The sequence below is a fragment of the Chiloscyllium punctatum genome, chromosome 12, assembly GCF_047496795.1.
Source record: "Chiloscyllium punctatum isolate Juve2018m chromosome 12, sChiPun1.3, whole genome shotgun sequence".
In the NCBI taxonomy this organism is placed as follows: domain Eukaryota; kingdom Metazoa; phylum Chordata; class Chondrichthyes; order Orectolobiformes; family Hemiscylliidae; genus Chiloscyllium; species Chiloscyllium punctatum.
The window spans coordinates 69,506,578-69,527,060 of record NC_092750.1 but is presented as its reverse complement, the minus strand read 5'-3'; the positions used below and the strand labels follow the sequence as shown (position 1 = coordinate 69,527,060).

General features: G+C 45.3%; 1 protein-coding gene across 4 annotated transcripts in view; it reads right to left on the bottom strand.

The window, feature by feature from the left end:
- pcbp4 (poly(rC) binding protein 4) overlaps positions 1 to 11,083 on the bottom strand; it is a 47,090-nt gene extending 36,007 nt beyond the window's left edge. For 2 of the 4 annotated variants that reach the window (XM_072582722.1, XM_072582719.1), the window contains exon 1: positions 10,921 to 11,077. The gene's annotated coding sequence lies outside the window, so the exon portion shown is untranslated. Of the gene's footprint in view, positions 1 to 9,924; positions 10,045 to 10,920 lie in introns of those variants that run through there. The other 2 variants (XM_072582720.1, XM_072582721.1) reach the window with 2 other exon arrangements.
- Between the last annotated feature and the right edge of the window lie 9,400 nt (positions 11,084 to 20,483).

Below are 20,483 nucleotides of genomic sequence, written 5' to 3'. Positions count from 1 at the left end.
CATGTTCTCACACAGTGGAATACATGGATGTTTGATGACTGGAGTGAACACGATGGACCAAATGGCATACTCATGCTTCTAATTCATGTGTTTGTATGATTGTACAATTAAAGCAAACGGAACTCACTTCAGATTCGTCCTCCATCAAAATTTGCCAAAGCTGTAGTTCCACAGGTTCTGGGTCTTCATTCATGGCTGTTTTTCATGGAGTCAATACCAGTGTTTCCTCTCAAACTCTGTAACATCACCCAATCTGTGCATATCACCCTTTATTCCAGATTATACCACATCTCAGTTGTAAACTTCTTATTCTCATTTCCATATTCCACCATGGAGTGTCTCCTTCCCTATTTCAGCGTCCTCTTTCGTTCCACAGGGTGTTAGGATCTCCGCATCCTCCAATTCTGGTCTCTGACTGTCCTTGCCTTTGAATTGCTACCTCATTGGTGCCCCCAGTTTCCTGGATCAAAGGTTCTGAAACAAAGAGCTCTGTGCCTTTGATACCTTGTAGTGTATCTCAGAATGTGCAAGTCTCTCTTCTGTGGCTCTATGTCAAAATCTGTTTGGAAGTGCTGTTAGGTTATTTACATGTTTACAGGTGCTATGTAAATGCAAGTTGCTTTGCTGCAGTCATGAGAGAGAGAGGGAATGTGGAGAGGGACCCTCACTATTTCAGATAGGAAGTAAAAAGCTCTACAGGAAGATTGGTTGTTGGTTTGGCCAGCAATAGTGAAGGAACAGCAATATATTTTCAAGATGGTGAGTGGCTTGGAGAGGAATTTGCAGGAGAAGGTGTTCCCATGTATCTGCTACTCTTGTCCTTCTATATTCTAGAGATCATGGGTTTGGAAGCTGCTGTCAAAGAAGCCTTGGTGAATTATTCAAGTGCAACGTGTAGATGCTACTCTGTACAGCAATATGATGAACGGAGTGGATGTTGAAGGTGGTGAATACGGTGCCAATCAAGCATGCTGCTTTGTCTTGGAATGTATCAAGCTTCTTGAGTGTTTTTGAGAAGGGGATGCTCTTCAGAGGGTCGGTGTGGACTCATGGGCTGAATGGCCTGCTCCACAGTGTAGCAATTCTAAGTCCCAATCTTGTGACAGAACATTCAGGCTGACAGTCCTGCTCAGTACTGAGGGAGTGCTACACTGTTGGAAGCCCCATCTACCTCAACATAGATGTCACAGCAATATTTTTCTTTTAAAATACTGAAGTTCTTGCCAGTGTTCTGATTCAACAGCCATCCTTCAACTAGACCCAAAAAAATTATACTCTCACAGGAATCACTTTTTTCTTGAGAGGAGAGTGGAAAGAGTTTCGCGCACACAAACTGACTCCCACAATTTTCCCCCCAACGGTGACTACACAGAACATGGGACATCTTGATGTCTTGAAGCACACTTTACAAACTCATGGTTTTTTTCATAGTTAGATGAGCTGATGAAGAGGCAGCACCTTGAAAGCTAGTGCTTCCAAATAAACCTGGACTATAACCTGGTGAGGTGTGATTTTTAACTTTTAAACTGGAAACACACAGGATGTGTGTGGGGGCGGGAGGAGAATGGGAGAGAATTGCATGTTTACAGTGTCAGCCTTTAGGAGCAGTGATGGTATAAATAGTGGGTTTTGTTTAGAATAAGCCTGCGACTTCTCAATGACTTAAATGAACAGAACTGTAGAAAAGGTGGCAAGCAGAGTTCGGCACTGCATAGGAGCTGGATGGGGAGGACAACATGAGGGGACAGCCAGAATCCAGTGAGTGAATGGCTCATTGCATTCTCATTATCTTTGTTGATGTTGAAGATTCATTGAAATCTCTAATAAGCTTAATAAGTGACAACTCTAATCACAAGAGACAAAAATAAAAATAGAAGTCTGTTTCCATTCGGACATGGGAGCGTGGGTTGCAATTCAGACATTTCTGTACTGCTCACAAGGGTGGCACAGTGGCTCAGTGGTTAGCACTGCTGCCTCACAGCACCAAGGACCTAGGTTTGATTCCCACCTCAGGCAACTGACTATGGAGTTTGCACCTTCTCCCCCTGTCTGCATGGATTTCATCCCACCATTCAAAGATGTGGAAATTAGATGGATTGGCTATGCTAAGTTGCCCAGAATGTGCAGGTTAGGTGGATTAGCCATGGAAATGAAGGCATAGGGTAGGGAGTGGGATGCTCTTCAGAGGGTCAGTGTTCTCAATGGCCTGCTTCCACACTGTAGGGAGTGTTTTATTTAAAACCAAAGAGCTGGTAAATCTCTGCAGAGAGAGAGACTGGTGTTAAGTCCCTATGCTGATGCTAAACCTAAAAGGATAGACAGACAGAGACAGAGACAAAAGACAGAGCTCAGAGAGAGAGAGAGAGAGTGACACAGACTGACTTCTATAGTGTGCGTGCCTATAGAAACTGGGTTAAAATGAGGTAGAATTGTCCACAGTTGCTGCAGTCTAATGGGCACCTAATTTCCATCATGTTACTCAATGCCCAGAAACAGCATCAAACTGCATGGGCTTAAAGCTCATCGGGGCCTATTTCCTGTTCAGTTTGGAGAACCAGTCGCCATACAGATGGAGACGACCATTGACAGGTATCTGTCAAAGACACTCACCCAACACTGAACCTTCCCTATTGATGAGGTCCCCACATTACTCACCATGTTTTCTAAGTGGGGAAGGGAGGGGAAGAGTCTGGACAAATTGTTAGTTCAATCGTTAGCAAATCCCAACACCAAACATCGCTTCCTGACCTTCTTCCCCTCCACTGTCCACCACACCTCAATGTTCTTTTGATCCATTAACCTTTTAATTAAGTTTCATCTAGCTATTCAACTAACGAGGGCATCACAGCCACATCCAAACCCAGCTACAACTAACCCCTACCTTGTCAGAGCCAAGGTCAATAGATCTGGAAGCAGAAACATAAGAGTAAACCTTTCAGTTCCTGGAGGCTGTTCTGAGGATGCTCTGTTTGTATCAAAGGAATGTAGAGCAAGGATGAGCAATAGTCAGGATCATAGATTCATCACAGCACAAAAGGGACAGCATTTGGTCCATCAAGTCTAGATCAACTCTGGACAACAACCTAGTCAGTCTCACTAACCAATTTGGTCCCCAGTGTCCCCATCCAGTTTCATTTGGTGAGTTCCAGGTCATTCTCACTCTGCATAAAACATTCCTCCTCATATATACCCCTACACCTCTTTACACAAAATTTTAAATCTGAATTCCCTAACTCCTTATATCTTCAGCTCTTTGAAAGATCAATCATAACCTTGATCAAGTCTCTCCAATTTCCTTTCCTCCCCCCCCCCCCCCCCCCCCCCCCCCCCCCCCCCCCCCCCCACCCCCCCCCCCCCCCCCCCCCCCCCCCCCCCCCCCCCCCCCCCCCCCCCCCCCCCCCCCCCCCCCCCCCCCCCCCCCCCCCCCCCCCCCCCCCCCCCCCCCCCCCCCCCCCCCCCCCCCCCCCCCCCCCCAGGCTCTGCAGCCTTTTCAATCTAATCTTATGGCTAAAACCCCTAATTGCTGTAGCCACTGGTAAACCTCCTCACCTTCTCAAGAACACTCAATTAAAATTGTAATGATCAGAACTTGGTGCAGTTCTGTTGTTGGGGCCCAACCAGAATTTTAAGTGTTCACATCAGGAAGCCTCAGGCATTTTCTTCCCCAGTCGCTGCCCTACAGCTCCACCCATCCTGTGGGCTCCAAGTATAGGGGCAGGAACAGAAATCACAGACACTGGTACTGCTCCTTGCCCAGAACGCAGATTTACACTCCACAACCCAAAACCAGCTCTCTGCAGCCTCCCTCCCTCACACTGATCCCCCCCCCAACCTCCCACATGAAGGGGGAATCATTTACCCTCCCGAGCCAACTCCACATTGAGTCAAAGGGACCACCAAATGGAAGCCACAGACCAAGTGGGACAAATGTTTTTCTGTGGACATCGCAAGCAAGGCCAGCATTTGCTGGCCCTCCCTAACGGTCTTTGAAATGAATGCTTTGCTCAGCCACTTCAAAGCTCAGTTAAGAGTCAACCAAATTGCTTTGGGTTTGGAGTCACATGTAGACCAGGCCAAGTAAGGACATTGGTGAACCAGATGAGTTTTCATAACTATTATCAATGGTTTCACAACCACCGCTACCTAGACTCTTTTCAATTACCAAATTTTAAAATTTAATTGAATTGAAATTCCATGCTGCTGCAGTGGAAATTAATTTTCTCTCCCAGTATTGTCAACTCAGGTTACAAAGTGAGTTCAATGTGGAGGATATTGCAGCAGTTGGCTGCCTGTGATCTGTTCGGTCAAGGCAGCATCGTGTTACACTTACTAACAGAATCTCTCGGGGCAGAAAAATTCAATGACGTGAGATCTGTCTGCGGCACAGACAGCTAAACCTTTCCTACTCCCACTCGTCCTTTGCACAACTCATTCTCCCTTTCGATCACTTCTTAGACAAGCTGTATTCAGGAGCAATTATATTCAGATACCAGAACAGAAGATGGGAAGTCACAAAACAATTATTTCCACAGCAATGCCTGAATTTGCAAATGTTAGAGGGCCCAGTGACTGTACAACTTAACAAATATAGCACCTTTCATACAGTGAAACATTTCCCAGGCCAGTTCACAAGAGCATTATAAAAATAACATTTGACATCAAGCCACATAAGGAGATATCGGGTGAGATGACCAAAAGCTCAGCCAACGAAGCTTTTAAGGAGCAGCTCAAGGGCGGATAGCGATAGAGACAAAGTATAGGGAAGGAATTCCAGAATGTGGGGCTGAGGCAAAATCTAAGATACACAGGTATTCCAAAGTGGTGAGAGGCCAGAGGAAATGATGGAGATAGGCAGGTGCAAGGCCATGGTGGGATTTCAAAACAAGGATGAAAATGTTAATTGAGGTGTTGTGTCACAAGAGCTACTGTAGTTGAGTGAGCACAGGGGCAATTGATAACTCTGGGCTCAGCAGCTTTGTTTTTGGGTAACCACAAGGTTACAGGAGGTAGAATTGTGGCAGATCAGCTACGCCTGCACTGGAAGAGTCAAAACTCATGGCAATGCAGGTGTAGATGAGCATTTCAGCAACAGCCAAGCTGTGACCAGGGATTTTGGGTAATAGAACAGAGGTAGAAATAGGTCAGAAGCCCATCTCTAACATCAAATATGACACCCAGGTTTTTATTAGAATAATTACAGGCCATAAGATTGCTTAATGTAAAGACTGGGCTCACCAAGAGTATAACAACCTGTCATAACCATGTTTCTGGTTGGTAGGGACAGTCTCTCACACATCCAGGCCCAATCAGCACATGATGGATGATAGGCAAATAATAGTGGCCTTGGGAGAAAAATAGGTTGCTCGTATCAAGTGACCTTGGAGCAAAGGTTTGTAAAGACTGTTTCAGAAAGAGGAAAAATCCACAGATGCTGTGTGCATGCTTTTTTTATGCTAGAATGCAGGAAATACAAGCTGGAGTATGGGTCTATTCAACCATTGAGCAAGCTGTTTTATTATGGCCTCTACGCCACCGTCCCACACTACTAATCAACACCCCCCCACCCCGCTGCCATCACAAAACAACTCAAATCTTTTATATCTAGAAGCCCATTGGTCTCGGTCTTGATGACTGTGCTTCCACAACGATCCAGGATAAAGAATTCTAATAGTTCACTGCCCTCCCCCTCATCTCAGTCCTAAATGGCTTGCCCCTTACTCTGAGACCAAGTTCCATGGTTTGAAACCCCTCCTACTCCAGCCAAAGAGGCATCCTTCCTGCATATACCCTACTAATCCCTGTAAGAGTGAAGATACTGTTGAGGAGTTGAATTATGTTGTGAACAGACTTTCATCCTGCCATGATCTTTCTGATACTGGTGGAGTTTTAAAGATGGCCTTTCAAGCATATCTATCACCCACCCCCAACTTCAGTTCTTTCATTTGGGCTGAGTTATCCCATTTTGCAGGCTCAGGATTTTGTCGTGTGAGTGTGGGTGGTGTGGTGGGAAAGAAAAAGGCAGAGGCAGTGTGTTCACTTTCCTTCCCAGTGAGAAAGCCCACTGTACTGAGCCCCAATCAGCAGAGATTGGCAAGATGTTTCTTTTCAGTGACCCTGACACTGAAGTCCTACCAAACAGAAGACCAACAGCTTCTGGGTTCTACAGACAATCACTCAAAGCCTACTTTTCAGGAGATCCAATGGTGAGAAGATAAGTCTTTACTTTCTTTTATAGAATCCCTAGAATGTGGAACAGGCTCTTTAGCCCAATAAGTCCACAATGACCCTCTGAAGAATAACCCACCCAGACCCATTCCCCCACCCTATTATCCAACATTTATCTCTGACTAATCCACCTTACCTACACATCCCTGCACACCATGGGCAATTTAGCATGGCCAATTCACCTAACCTGCACATAGAGTCATAGAGATGTACAGCACGGAAACAGACCCTTGGAATGAGAGGGGAAACTGGAGCACCCAGCAGAAACCAACACAGACACTGGGAGAACGTGCAAACTTCACAGGCAGTCGCCAGAGGCTGGAATCGTACTGGGTCGCTGGCGCTATGAGGCAGCAGTGCTAACCACTGAGCCACCGTGCCACCCTATAAAAAGGATTCTATTCTTCCACTTTCAGGTCTCCCCAGCATTCCCCACACAAACACTCATACACAGAATCAATGCACCAGTTTGGAGAAAATGGAACCTTCCCCATCCCAAAAAGCAGCAGGCTAGTCACCAGGCAGGAAACCAGTCACTTTCTCACCTACTGGGAGGTAGGTAATTGAGCTGGTGACACATTGAAGTCATCAATTAACTTAAAGACCTTTATCTCTGGTAAGTCAAGAGTTCCTCATTGTCCCTCAGCTGCTGAGGTGGAGAGAGTGAAGAGACTACCTCTGTAGGCCAAATGAATAATCATTTGACCTTCTTGACACTTCCACTATCTTCCCCCAAAACCATTCATTAAATTTGGAGACCGACACCTTGACAGTCTGAACAGGACCCACTTTGTATACAACCTTACTCCTATTTCTGTCACATAATGCAATGATTTTGATTGGTTGAATGGTCTACTCCTTCCTGCCCTATTTTTTATGATCCAAAAACATTTATGTACAACAGAACACTGTGTGCAAGGACCATTACATCATCAAATCTCCAAAGCCAAGACAACGTGACCAGTCATACTGTTGAACGGGAGAGGATTAAACTGCGGGTGTATTAAGGTCAAGTATTCTTTCACTACAACACTTGTGTAGGAAAAGCTTCAAAGGCCAATATGACCATTTGGCCCATCAAACTGTTTCCTCCCATAGTTTGTATTTTCAAGCCCAGTCACAATGGTAGCAGTATGGTCACTGGACAGGTAAACATCCAGGTAATATTCTGGGAGTTAGTTCAAATCCCACCATAGCAGATATGGAATTTTAATTATAAAAACCTAGATTTAAAGCTTCATGATGATTATGAAATGTTGTCAATTGCTTTTTAAAAAACCTGTTTGTTTTGCTAATCCAGTAGGGAAAGGTAATCGGTTGTCCGTACCTACTAGTTTGTCCTAAATGGAAGTCCAAACCCACAACAATGCAGTTGACTTTTAACTACTATCTCAAATAGCCTAGTGAGCCATTGTGTCCTATCGAACCAATAAAATATTGCGGTCATACTGCAAGTGTTTTAAGCAGGCCGTGAATCACGTTCTCCAGGACAATTAGGGACGGGCAATAAAAGTTGGCCCAGGCAGCAAAGTGCACATTACTGAATGAACATGTAAAAACATGCTCAAGGCAGGTTAGAGACTGCAGTAGACCAGCCTCCCACAACCCCTCTCAGTTCATCTTGGCCAGTGACACTGCCACATTGGACTACGATGATGGATTTTAAGCTAGAAGTGCCAAAATGTATCCCCATATGTAGCCACTCATCCAACTCTTCACAGCTCTCTGACACTGGGCCCGTATACAGGGTCCCCAACTGGACAATACTCTAGCTGAGATTTAACTGCTCTTTATTAAAGGTTTCACCTGGAGTATTGACTGAAGGAAACATCAGGAACAAGCAAGGGAGTTAAAGATGGTAAAATATTTGATAGGTACCCTGTAAGAAACATTAGTCACACTGTTTTTAAGCTTTAGGTGTTAAAGGGAGACTGGAAACAACAATTACACAGCAAGAGTTGCTTCACACTGCAGCATTTGAGAGACTGATGGAAATTAGCACTGTCTGGTTAATATCACATAACTGGAGCAGCCAGTCCCCACTCCCCTTGTTTTTTTGGCACTGTAATTGTAGCTCACTCTTAAATAATCCCTCAGCTTTCTGAGGGCTAAGGCAGCTTTTGCTTGATTTGTCTAATTCTGCTCCAGTCTGCTTAATTATACACCAACAGAACAGGGCACCAGGGCCTGTCACAACCTCTTATGTTCAGTGGAATCTGCAAGAGGAACGGCAGGAGGGGGAGGGTTGTAGCGGTGAGACATATCCAGGGTGAGAGAAAGAAGAGATCATAAGGGAGAGGGGGAACAAAAAGAGGTGAGATGCTAGGGGGAGAAGAGAAGCAAGAGAAAGGAAAAGACAGCAATGTGTGGGTGGAGGAAGGGGGAGGTAGAGGAGGGGACAGAGAGAGAGAGAGAGAGACGGGGGAGGGGAGGGAAGAGGCAGAAAGTGATAAGGGGATGAAGGGGCTGAAGAGGGAAGGGAGTTGAGAGGAGGTGAAGAGGGAAGATGAGGTGGTGGGATGATGCTGAGGAGCAAGGTGAAGGAAGTGAGAGGGTCGAGGGGAATGGGGAGGGGACGAGTTGGAAGAAGGGGTGAATGTGGGAGTGAGAAGAGGGAGAAGTGGAAAGAGGAGAGCAGGGCAAGGGGGCTCGTTTGAATTGGTGGGATGGCTTGTGTGAATTCAGTTGGTGCTGATAGCAATGGGGTTCGAAACCCGTTGGGTCCCTCCCTGAACACAGAGATTATGGCACCGTGAGTAGAGGATTCAAGAAACTTGCTAACTTTGAGCAGGTGAGGGAAGAGCACTGGTCAGCAGGATGGGAGCAACCTTCATCTGGGGCTGAGGCTATTGTGCTGACTCAGCTAAAAAGTAGTCAGTTCAGTACAAGTAAGCACCTTTGCGGGCACATTGTTTAAATCATGCCGGCGAGTCATTTATCTCGGGAAAATCTATGGTTCTTCACGATTTCATCATCCCTACACCATTCCAGGATTCCCTCCAAGCAGTTTGCCAATCACAGAGTACAGTTCAGAGTCTTCCTGCATAACCACCAGAAGCTGCACTGTCTCAGGACATCTGAATATGTCAAAACCAAATTTTGAAAGGTGTCACCGCTGGCACTGTAGAAAATACAACAGCAAGCGCACAGCAAGATCCCACAACGGGATGTCAACCTTTTCTTTTTGATGATGTTGGCAGTGGGGTGAATTATGGTCCAGCACCCCGATGTCAACACAACCTGCTCGCCTTCGAAGTCCTTCCGTGGGCTCCCTTACAACAAAAAAGGAGGGCGCCTCGGTCTAACGTGCCATCGGAAAGGCAGCACCTCCGACAGTGCAGCACCCACCCTCCAGTGCCTTCCTGCAAATCTGTCCTCAGGCCCCCCTGCTGTGTACAACACAAAACTGCTGGCTCAGAGGTGGCACCTCGTTCACTCATAAACGTAAACGTGGGGCTACCTCTTGTACGTAACTAGGACCGACAGCAATCAACCCGCTCTCCAAGTGTTAAAACCCGGGGGGGGGGGGGGGGGGGGTCCCCACTCTTCACCAAATTTCCCCCTCCCTTTTCTAAATCCCGGAATGTCATGATGAATTACCACGGCGAATCCAAGCCCCTCCAAGTTGGCAGTCCCGAAGTGACCCGGTTTACATGATAAAGCGTCACGCTGGCGGTACACGGACCCGACCGCAATCACCTTTGGGGCTTATCCTTCAGCTCGGGTCAGTGTGTCTGTGCTGCCAGCTGTCACCTTCCACCGATTCATTGTAACAGCAATGGGGCTCAAATGGTCTCTCTCTCTCACACACACACACAATGGAAACGGGTCCCAATTAGAACTGGCAGGGAGGAGGATCTCCTCCTGATAATCCCTGCCTCCCCCTAGACCCCTCCCCTTGATCTGCCTTGCTCCCACCCCCAAGGCAACAAAGGACGACTCCTCCCGGGACATCTGCTCCCATTGACGATTAGAGCCGATGCATAGCTTTAGCTTTAGCTTAAGAATCTGCGATGGATGGATCCAACATTTATATTCACTCAGCAAAAAAAAAAGGCTCTCTATTAATACCATTTCTGTTCAGAGAGGGCGAGAGGATAATGAGTGAGCAAAAAAAAACAAGCGATTAAAGAAAAAACAAATGGGGCTCTGCAATTTCACTTCTAACGAAAAAAAAACTTCCAGGGGAAGCGTTTCAAATCAGAATGCCATTGCGGCAGGCGATGCTGCCCCACAGGATTTAGCGAGTGCCTTTGCCGCAGTTCAACAGAACCTTCAGAGGGGAGCGGCTCAGAGACGAGGTCCCACAGGAAGATGGAACACAGCCTGTGCTCAAGCGACTCGATTCGCACAAGCCCTGAGGGGGGGTTGAGGGGGGGTTGGGGGGGGGAGGGGAGGGGAAGAAACAGAACGGGTTTCGGGAGGGAATTATCCCCCCCCCAAAAAAGGTACGGGCACCTTTGAACACGGCTTAAGATCCAAAGGAGGGGAGGGAATGCAGAGAGATCCGAGAGGATTACAGGGCTGCAGGAAGTTACGGGGATACCATACGGTCAGGCCGGAGGATGTCGGATCACGAGAGAATGAAGGAAGGGTTTCTTTCCCTTCCCTCCCATCCCCCTCTCCCAGTCCCAATCCCACTCCATCCGGGGCAGATCCCGTCCTATTTTACCCCACTCCGCAGACTGTGCCTACCTTCGCTTTCGAAAACAACACAGGCAATTCCTCTCTCCTGCTCAGAAGATGCCGTTTGGTATCCTAAACTTACTTCCTGGGGTTCAGCTGAGTTTCACACCATGAGGCAGTACTGAAGAACCGGCGGTGACGCGTCTTACTCACATCTACTGTTCCGCTGAAATTAACAAAGAGAGAGAGAGAGCAATAAAAAAAACCCTCCCCCACTCTCAAAAGATGGGCGGTCGCTGAAGTTCCAGCTTTCATTAACCCTTTCGGAGTCAAACGCGTCGCCAGTCTTGTCGGCCACATCAATCCGACAATGGCTCATATAATCTGCTCAATAGTGAGTGTGTGTGTGTGTTTGTGGGGAGGGAGGTGGTTCGAAACCCCAAATCACAAGACTGGGTGTGAACAAAAATAAACAGCAAAACGCAAAACCATTTGTAGAAATGGAACGGCACCTACATTTAAGAACGGAACAGAACAGATCTTGAGAACAAAAGAACCATCTGCAAATAAAATTGACAAAGCAGTGCGAGGGTGCCATCAGGATATTGAAGGAAAGAACCAGTTCAGCCTTGGACCATAAAATGGAGGAGCAAACGTAATGCCTGTCAGGTCTGTTCCACAATTCAATGAGATCACGATTAATCTGATAATGCAGAACTCCACTTGCCCGCTTTGTCATCATTACGATTGATTCCCTTACTGATTAAAAAAAATCTATCTCAGCGTTGAAAATGCTCAACAGCCCTCAAAATGGTAACGAATTCCATTCATTCACCACCTTCAAAAATAGTCCTTATCTCTATTTTAAATGGATGACCCCCTTATTCTGAGATTATGCCCTCTGGTCCTAGACTTCCTCACAAGGCAAGGCAACCTTTCTGTGTCTATCCTGTCAAGACCCCTAAGAATCATGTATGTTTTCAATAAGGTCGCCTCTCCTTCAAAATTCCAATGATACTCAATCTCTCCTCAAATCAGAGCCCCTTCACTCCTGGGATCAACCTAATAAAACGTCTCTAGGCTACCTCCAATGCCAGTATATCGTTTTGTAGATAAGGGGCCCAATATCTTGCATAGTATTCCAGCTGTAGTCTCCCAATGTTTATAAAACTAAAATACTGTGGATGCTGGAAACCTGAAACAAACAAAATTCTGAAGAAACTCAGCAGGTCTGGTACAGAAGCATAGAATCATATGGTACAGAAGAGACAATTTGGTCCAGCAAGTCTGTACTATGAAAAATACAGCAGCATCTGTGGAGAGAGAAACAGAGTTGACATTTCAAATCTGATAGGACTCTTATTCTTCTGAAGAAGAAGTGTTAACTCTATTTCTCTTGTCACAGATGTTACCAGGACTTCCTATTTTATATGCTGTTCTTTCTAAAATAAAGGCCAATATTCCATTTACTTTCCCAGTTGCCTGCTGAAGTTCGATACTAGCTTTTTTGTGATTCATACACAAGAACTTCCAAATGCTATAACTTTCTGCAGTGTTCCTTCATTTAAATAATATTCAACTCTATTCTTCCTGCCAGAGTGCATAACCTCACATTTTCTCACACTATTCCATCTTTCACACCATCTTTCAAGTATTTGCCCACTCATTTAACCTGTCTATGTTCCTTTGTAGACTCCTTGGGTCATCTTCACTACTTGTCTCCCTGTCTATTTTTGTGTTATACACAAACATAGCTGTAGTATTGTATACAGATTTCAGTCATCCAAATCATTTATATATTGAAAATAATTATGATCCCAGCACTGACTCTATAGAGTCACAGAGTCCTACAGCACACAGACAGGCCCTTCAGCCCAAACCACTCCATGCTGACCAAAATGTCCATCCACATTAACCCCATTTCCCTGCATTTGGCCCATACCCTTCTAAACCTTTGCTATCCATATATTTGTCCAAATGCCTTTTGAATTATGTTAGTGTTCCCCCTCAACCACTTCTGCTAGCAGCTCATTCCATATGCGTACTACCCTCTGTGTAAAAAGAGTTGTCCCTCAGGTTCCCTTTTATTCTTTGCCTTCTAACCTTAAACTGATACCCTCTAGTTCTCAATTTCCCAACCCTGGGAAAAAAGACTGAATGCATGCACCCTATCTATGCCTCTCATGATCTTATATATTTTTATAAGAGCCCCCTCAGTCTCCTAGGCTCGAAAGAACAAAGGACCTAGCTTGTCCAACCTCTCCCTAAAACTCAGACCCTTGAGTCCTGGTAATGTTCTTGTAAATTTCTTCTGCACTCTTTCCAGTTTAATATCACCCTTCCTATAGCAAGGTGACCAAAACTGAACACTATACTCCAAGTGCAACTGCAACATAACTCCCTAACTTTTATATTCAATGCCCTAACTGATGAAGCCACTGTGCCAAAAGCCTTCTTCACTGTTCTGCCTACCTGTGACTCCACTTTCAGAGAACAATGCAGCTGAACTCCAAGGTCCCTCTGATCCACACACCTTAAGGCCTGACCATTCACCATTAAACTCCTATCTTGATTTGACTTTCCAAGATGCAACAGCTCTCTCTTAACTATATTAAATTGCATTTGCCATTTCTTAGCCCACTTCCCCAGCTGATCAAGGTCCTGCTGCAACTTCTGGTAACCTTCCTCACTGTCCATGTTACCACCTATTTTAATGTCATTTGCAAACTTACTAATCATGCCTTGGACATTCTCATCCAAATCACTGATATAGATAATAAACAACAATGGGCCCAGCACTGACCACTGAGCTACACCACTAATCATAGGTCTCCAGTCCAATAAGCATCCTTCCACGATTATCCTTTGCTTTCTGCCATCCAGCCAATTGTATATCCAATTTGCCAGCTCCCCCTGGATTCCATGCAATCTAACCTCCCAGAACAGCCTACTACATGGAACTTTATCAAAGACAATACTGCATCTACCATCCGCCCTCATCAGCCTTTCTGGTCACTTCATCAAAGAACTCTTAACAAATTTGTGAGGCATGATCTCCCACACACAAAGCCATGCTGACTACTCCTAATCACACCCTGTCTTTTCAAATGCATCTATATCTTATCCCCCAGAAACTTCTCAAGTAATTTATCCAACACAGATGTTAGACTTAATGGTCGATAGTTCCTAGGATTCTCTTTGCAGCCCTTCTTGAATAAGGGCACAACATTCGCTACCCTCCAGTCTTCCAGGACCTCACCCGTGGCTAATAATGATGCAAAAATATCAGCCAGAGGCCCACAATTTCTTCTCCAGCCTCTTGCAGGATTCTTGAATATATCTGGTCAGGACCAGGAAAGTTATCCACATTCATACATTCTAATGCATTCAACACCTCCTCTACTGTGATATGGATTGTCCTCAAGATATCATCACTAACTTCTCAAGTTCCTCAGTCTTCATGTCTTTCTCCACGGTAAAAACAGATGAGAAATATTCATGGAGGACCTTGCCCATCTCCTGTGGTTCCACACATGCAAGTCCACTTTGGTACTTGAGGGGTCCTATTCTCTCTCTAGCTATTCTTTTTCCTTTAAATACATAAAGCACTTCTTTGAATTCACCCATATCTTCTAGGCCAAGGTTATCTCGTGCCCCCTTTTCGCCATCCTGATTTCCTTCTTCAGTAAATTCCTGTATCCCCTACATACATCCAGAAATTCCCTTGATCCCATTTGCCTGTACCTGAGCCATGCCTCCTTTTTTGGACAAAGCCTCAATATCTCTTGTCATCCATTGTTCACTATTTCAGCTAACCTTGACCTTCACCCTCACAGGACCATGTAGACCTTGAATTCTAGCTATCTCACTTTTAGAGGCCTCCCACTTGCCAGAGATCTCTTTGTCTGCAAACAAACTACTCCAATCAACCTCTGCAAGCTCCTGTCTTGAACTTGAACCCGTGGACCAGTTTTGTCCCTCTCTGTAACTATTTTAAAATTAATAGAACTATGGTCACTGGTCCCAAAGTGCTCTCCCACTGTCACCTCGCCTACCCTATTTCCTAAGAGTAGGTCGGGTTTTTTCCCTTCCCGAGTAGGACCCTCAATATACTGCTTGAGGAAACTTTGCTGAACACACTTAACAAATTCTACCTCATCTAAGCCTTTAACCCTCTGGCAGTCCCAGTCTACGTTGGGAAACTTAAAATCCCCTACTATGACAACCCTATTGCTCGTTGTTGTGGTTCTGTTCGCCGAGCTGAGAATTTGTGTTGCAAACGTTTCGTCCCCAGTCTAGGGGACATCCTCAGTGCTTGGGAGTCTCCTGTGAAGCGCTTCTGTGATGTTTCCTCCGGCATTTATAGTGGCTTGTCTCTGCCGCTTCCGGTTGTCAGTTCCAGCTGTCCGCTGCAGTGGCCGGTGTATTGGGTCCAGGTCGATGTGTTTGTTGATAGAATCTGTGGATGAGTGCCATGCCTCTAGGAATTCCCTGGCTGTTCTCTGTTTGGCTTGCCCTATAATAGTAGTGAGGTAAAAACAATAACTGCAGATGCTGGAAACCAAATTCTGGATTAGTGGTGCTGGAAGAGCACAGCAGTTCAGGCAGCATCCAACAAGCAGCGAAATCGACGTTTTGGAAGTTGTCCCAGTCGAATTCATGTTGCTTGCCATCTGCGTGTTTGGCTACTAAGGATAGCTGGTCATGTCGTTTCGTGGCTAGTTGGTGTTCATGGATGCGGATCGTTAGCTGTCTTCCTGTTTGTCCTATGTAGTGTTTTGTGCAGTCCTTGCATGGGATTTTGTACACTACATTGGTTTTGCTCATGCTGGGTATCGGGTCCTTCGTTCTGGTGAGTTGTTGTCTGAGAGTGGCTGTTGGTTTGTGTGCTGTTATGAGTCGTAGTTGTCGCAGTAGCCTCCGTTCGGTGTTCTACCATCACGTACAGAGAACACCGAACGGAGAATTCAGCACAAAGGTATACAGGAAAGCCACACACACGGACCAAGTCCTGAACTATGAAAGCAACAACCCCAACATACACAAACGAAGTTTCATCAATACACTATTCAAAAGGGCCACAACACACTGCAGCACACCAGAACTGCAAAAAGAGGAAGAAGAACACCTATACAAGGTATTCCGCGCAATTTCATCAACAGATGCCTAAGGGAAAGACAACGGAACGAGGACATGCCGCAACCCAAAGGACTAGCCACACTACCATACATCAGGAGCATTTCCGAACTGACAGCCAGACTACTGCAACCAGCATGAGCAAAACCAATGTAGTGTACAAAATCCCATGCAAGGACTGCACAAAACACTACATAGGACAAACAGGAAGACAGCTAACGATCCGCATTCATGAACACCAACTATCCACGAAACGACACGACCAGCTATCCTTAGTAGCCACACACACAGATGACAAGCAACATGAATTCGACTGGGACAACACTACTATTATAGGGCAAGCCAAACAGAGAACAGCCAGGGAATTCCTAGAGGCATGGCACTCATCCACAGATTCTGTCAACAAACACATCTACCTGGACCCAATATACCGGCCACTGCAGCGGACAGCTGGAACTGACAACTGGAAGCGGCAGAGACAAGCCACTATAAATGCCGGAGGAAAGATCACAGAAGCGCTTCACAGGAGGCTCCCAAGCACTGAGGATGTCACCTAGACAGGGGACGAAATGTTTGCAACACAAATTCCCAGCTCAGCGAACAGAATCACAACAACGAGCACCCGAGCTACAAATCTTCTCCCAAACTTTGAACCCTATTGCTCCTGCAAGTGTCCTCAATCTCCCTGCATATTTGTTCCTCTAATTCCCGTTGACTATTTGGGAGCTTATAGTACAACCCAAATAACGTCACTATCCCCTTCTTATTTCTTAGTTCCACCCACAAAGCCTCACTGGATGATCCTTCAGTTATTTCATCTCTGATTACTGCTGTGGTACTTGCCTTATTCAAAATGCAACTCCCCCTCCCCTCTCTCCACTACCTCTGTCTCACCTAAAGGACCTGCACCCAAATACATTAAGCTGCCAGTCCTGTCTCTCCCTTAGCCATGTTTTTGTAATTGCTATAATATCTCAGTTCCATGTACCTATCCACACCTTGAGTTTATCAGCCTTACCTGCCAGCCCTCTTGCATTGCAATAGATACCATTTAATCCAACAGGCATTCCTTGCTCCCTGTTGTGTTGCAGCCTGACCTGTCTCTTCAACTTACTATTTCTGATTACTGTATCTCCTTCCAGCCTTGCACGTGCCTCCCTGCTGTTGAGGATTCCACCCCCTGCCAATATAGTTTAAATCCTCCCTTATAGCACCAGCAAATCTGGCTACCAAGATATTGGTCCCCCTCCAGTTTCTGGTTGTTATCCTGAAAATGCCCCCTCTATCCCAACTCTCTATCTTCAGCTAGTTGCATAATCCTCTAGTCCTTTATTCATGCTGATAGATATTTCTAAATCAACCCTTTTAGATACAGTCTGTTCTGATGTATTCCCGTGCAATCCTGCATTATAAGAAAATCACGTAATAGCAACACCATTTAAACCAATGGGGCCGGAATTGTGATATAACCAATACAGGTAAGGAAAGTTTGCGTTCTACAAATCATGGTCTAAATTCTTCAATTATATTATAGTCAATTTGTGTTTGAAGAAACACGCGTTAAAGCAGAACTGACTATATTATATAACACATGTCTAGGGCAGAGGGGACTTAAATCTGAATCTATTGACCCAAAGTTAGGACACTACCATTGTGCAACAACATCCCTCTCTCCATGCTCATAGAGATGTACAGCACGGAAACAAACCTTTTGATCCAACAAGTCCATGCCAACCAGCACTTGGCTCACTTTCCTCTAAACCATCCCTATTCATATACCCATCCAGATGCCTTTTAATTGTTGCAATTGTAACAGCCTCCACCACATCCTCTGGCAGCTCATTTCATATACACACCACTCTCTTTGTGAAAATGTTGCTCAGTAGGTCCCTTTTAAATTTTCCCCTTTCATCCTAAACCTATGCCCTCTAGTACTGACTCCCCCACTCCAGGAAAGGATCTTGTCTATTTACCTATCTATGGCCCTCATGATTTTATAAACCTATATAAGGTCACCCCTCAATCTCTGATGCTCCAGAGAAAATAGCCCCAGCGTATTTAACCTCTCCCTATAGATCAAACCTGCCAAGCGTGGCAACATCCTTATAATCTTTTCTGAACCCTTTCAAGTTTCACAACATCCTCCCTTTTGCCAACAGTGGCCTATCAAATGTCCTGCACAGCTGCAACATGACCTCCCAACTCCGATACTCAATTCTCTGACAATAAAGGAAAGCATACCAAACGCCTTCTTCACTATCCTATCTGCCTGCAACTCCACTTTCAAGGAACTATGAACCTGCACTCCAAGGTCTTTGTTCAGCAACGCTCCTGAGGGCCTTACCTCAATAAGTTTGGAAGTCCTGCCCTGATTTGTCTTTCCAAAGTGCAGCACCTCACATTTATCTAAATTAAACACCATCTGCCACTTCTCAACCCATTGGCCCATTTGATCAAGGTCCTGTTGCACTCTCAGGTAACCTTCTTCGCTGTCCACTAATTTTGGTGTCATCTGCAAACTTATTAACTAGACCTCCTATGTTCACATCCAAATTATTTGTATAAATGATGAAAAGCAGTGGACCCAGTCCCAATTCTTGTGGCATTCCGCTGGTCACAGGCCTCCCAGTCTGAAAGGCAACCCTTCACCACCACCCTTTGTCTTCTACCTTTCAGCCAGTTCTGCTAATTTACCATCTCCAACACCATGGGCTCTTTATGGTATAAAAAGGCTTACATGCAATATCTTATCAAATGCCTTTTGGAAATCCAAATATATGATATCGACTGGTTCCTCATTACCTCCTCAAAGAAGTATAATAAACTTGTCAGACATGATTTCCCCTTCATGAAGCCATGCTGACTCTACCTGATTTGTACTAGGTATTTCTTAATGCCCTGTTATTACACCATTTATAATAGACTTTAGCATTTTCTCAATGACAGATGTTAAGCTAACTGGCTTACAGTTATCAACCTCTCTGTCCCTTTCTCTTTTTGAATAAGAGTATTATATTGGCAGTTGTCCAGAATCTAAAGATTTTTGATAGATTACCACCAAAGGATCCATTATCTCTGTAGTTATTTCCTGTAAAATCCTAAGATATAATCCATCAGGCCCAGGAGAGTTATTGGTCTTTAGCCCCACTTGATTCTCTGGTACATTTTCTTTAGTGTGAGTTGTTGTATCTATGTTCTCACCCACTTATCCATGTGTGTACATTTGTGTCTCTGTGTCTGTTTCTATGTGGGGATTATTGTCCCAATGGGGGGGAGGAGTAGTAGTTAATAGTCCATGGGGGAGAGGTTGTTAGTGTCCCATGTAGGTAGGTGTTAATGTCCCATCTGGTAGAGGGGATTAGTATCCCATGTGTGGATGGATGGTTAGTGTCACTGTGCAGTGTGAAGAGGGGTGTGTTATTGTCCCATAGAGGGATGGTTAATGTTTCATAGGGTGGTTAGTGTCCAATATGGGAGGAGTGTGTTAGTGTCCCATGTGGGGAGGGGAGTAACTGTCCTGTGTCTGGCAGGGGAATCTTTGTCCTATATGGGGAGGGGTGTGTTAGTGTCCTGGGTGGGAAGGGGGTGTTAATGTCCTGTGCTGGGAGAGGGCTGATAGCATCCCATTTATGGGGAGTTGGTGGTTAGTGTCCAGTGTCAGGAGAGAGGGAGATATAGTTCCAGAAAGTGTCATCAACAGTGCTATCAAGCAGCACCTGCTCAGCAATAACCTGCTCAGTGACGCCACGTTTGGGTTCTGCCAGTGCCATTCAGCTGCTGATCTCATTACAGCCTCGGATCAACAGGGACAAAAGAGTTGAATTCCTCAGGGTAATGTCCTAGAGTCAATCATCTTCAGTTGCTCGTCAGTCACCTTCACTCCCTCATAAAGTCAGAAGTTAGGATGTTTGCTGATGATTACATAATGTTGAGTGCATTTACAACTCCTCAGATACTGAAGCAGTCCATGTTCAAGTGCAGCAAGGCCTTCACAAATCCAGGTTTGGGCTGACAAGTAGCATGTAATATTCATACCATACAAATGCCAGGCAATGACCATCTCCAGTAAGAGATAATCTAACCATCACTCCTTGATATTCAGTGGTATCCTTCTGCTGTTTTTCTGATAGATTGTTGTGTAGCTTTTCACCTTTACATTTTTCCATTAAGAAAGGACTGTGTAGTGACATTGTGGATGGTGTTGCAAGTATATTTAAACCTGACAGAGGAACAATGTTGTTGCTCTTGTTTGTTGGTACTGACTCATTGGGTGGGAGCTGTAAGGATTTGGAGGCTGATTCAGTTCTGACAGGGGGATGGAAACACCCCTTCATGGCCGTACCCATCTTTATACTGACCAACAGTTGGTGCTATGTAGAGAAGCTTTTAAAAGATTCCCACTATACAGACTGGAGTTACAACTTTTGTTGCCATTCACAGAAACACATGGGGATGGTGAAAGGGGGGATTAGAACTCTTTCCCTTCTGTATTATAG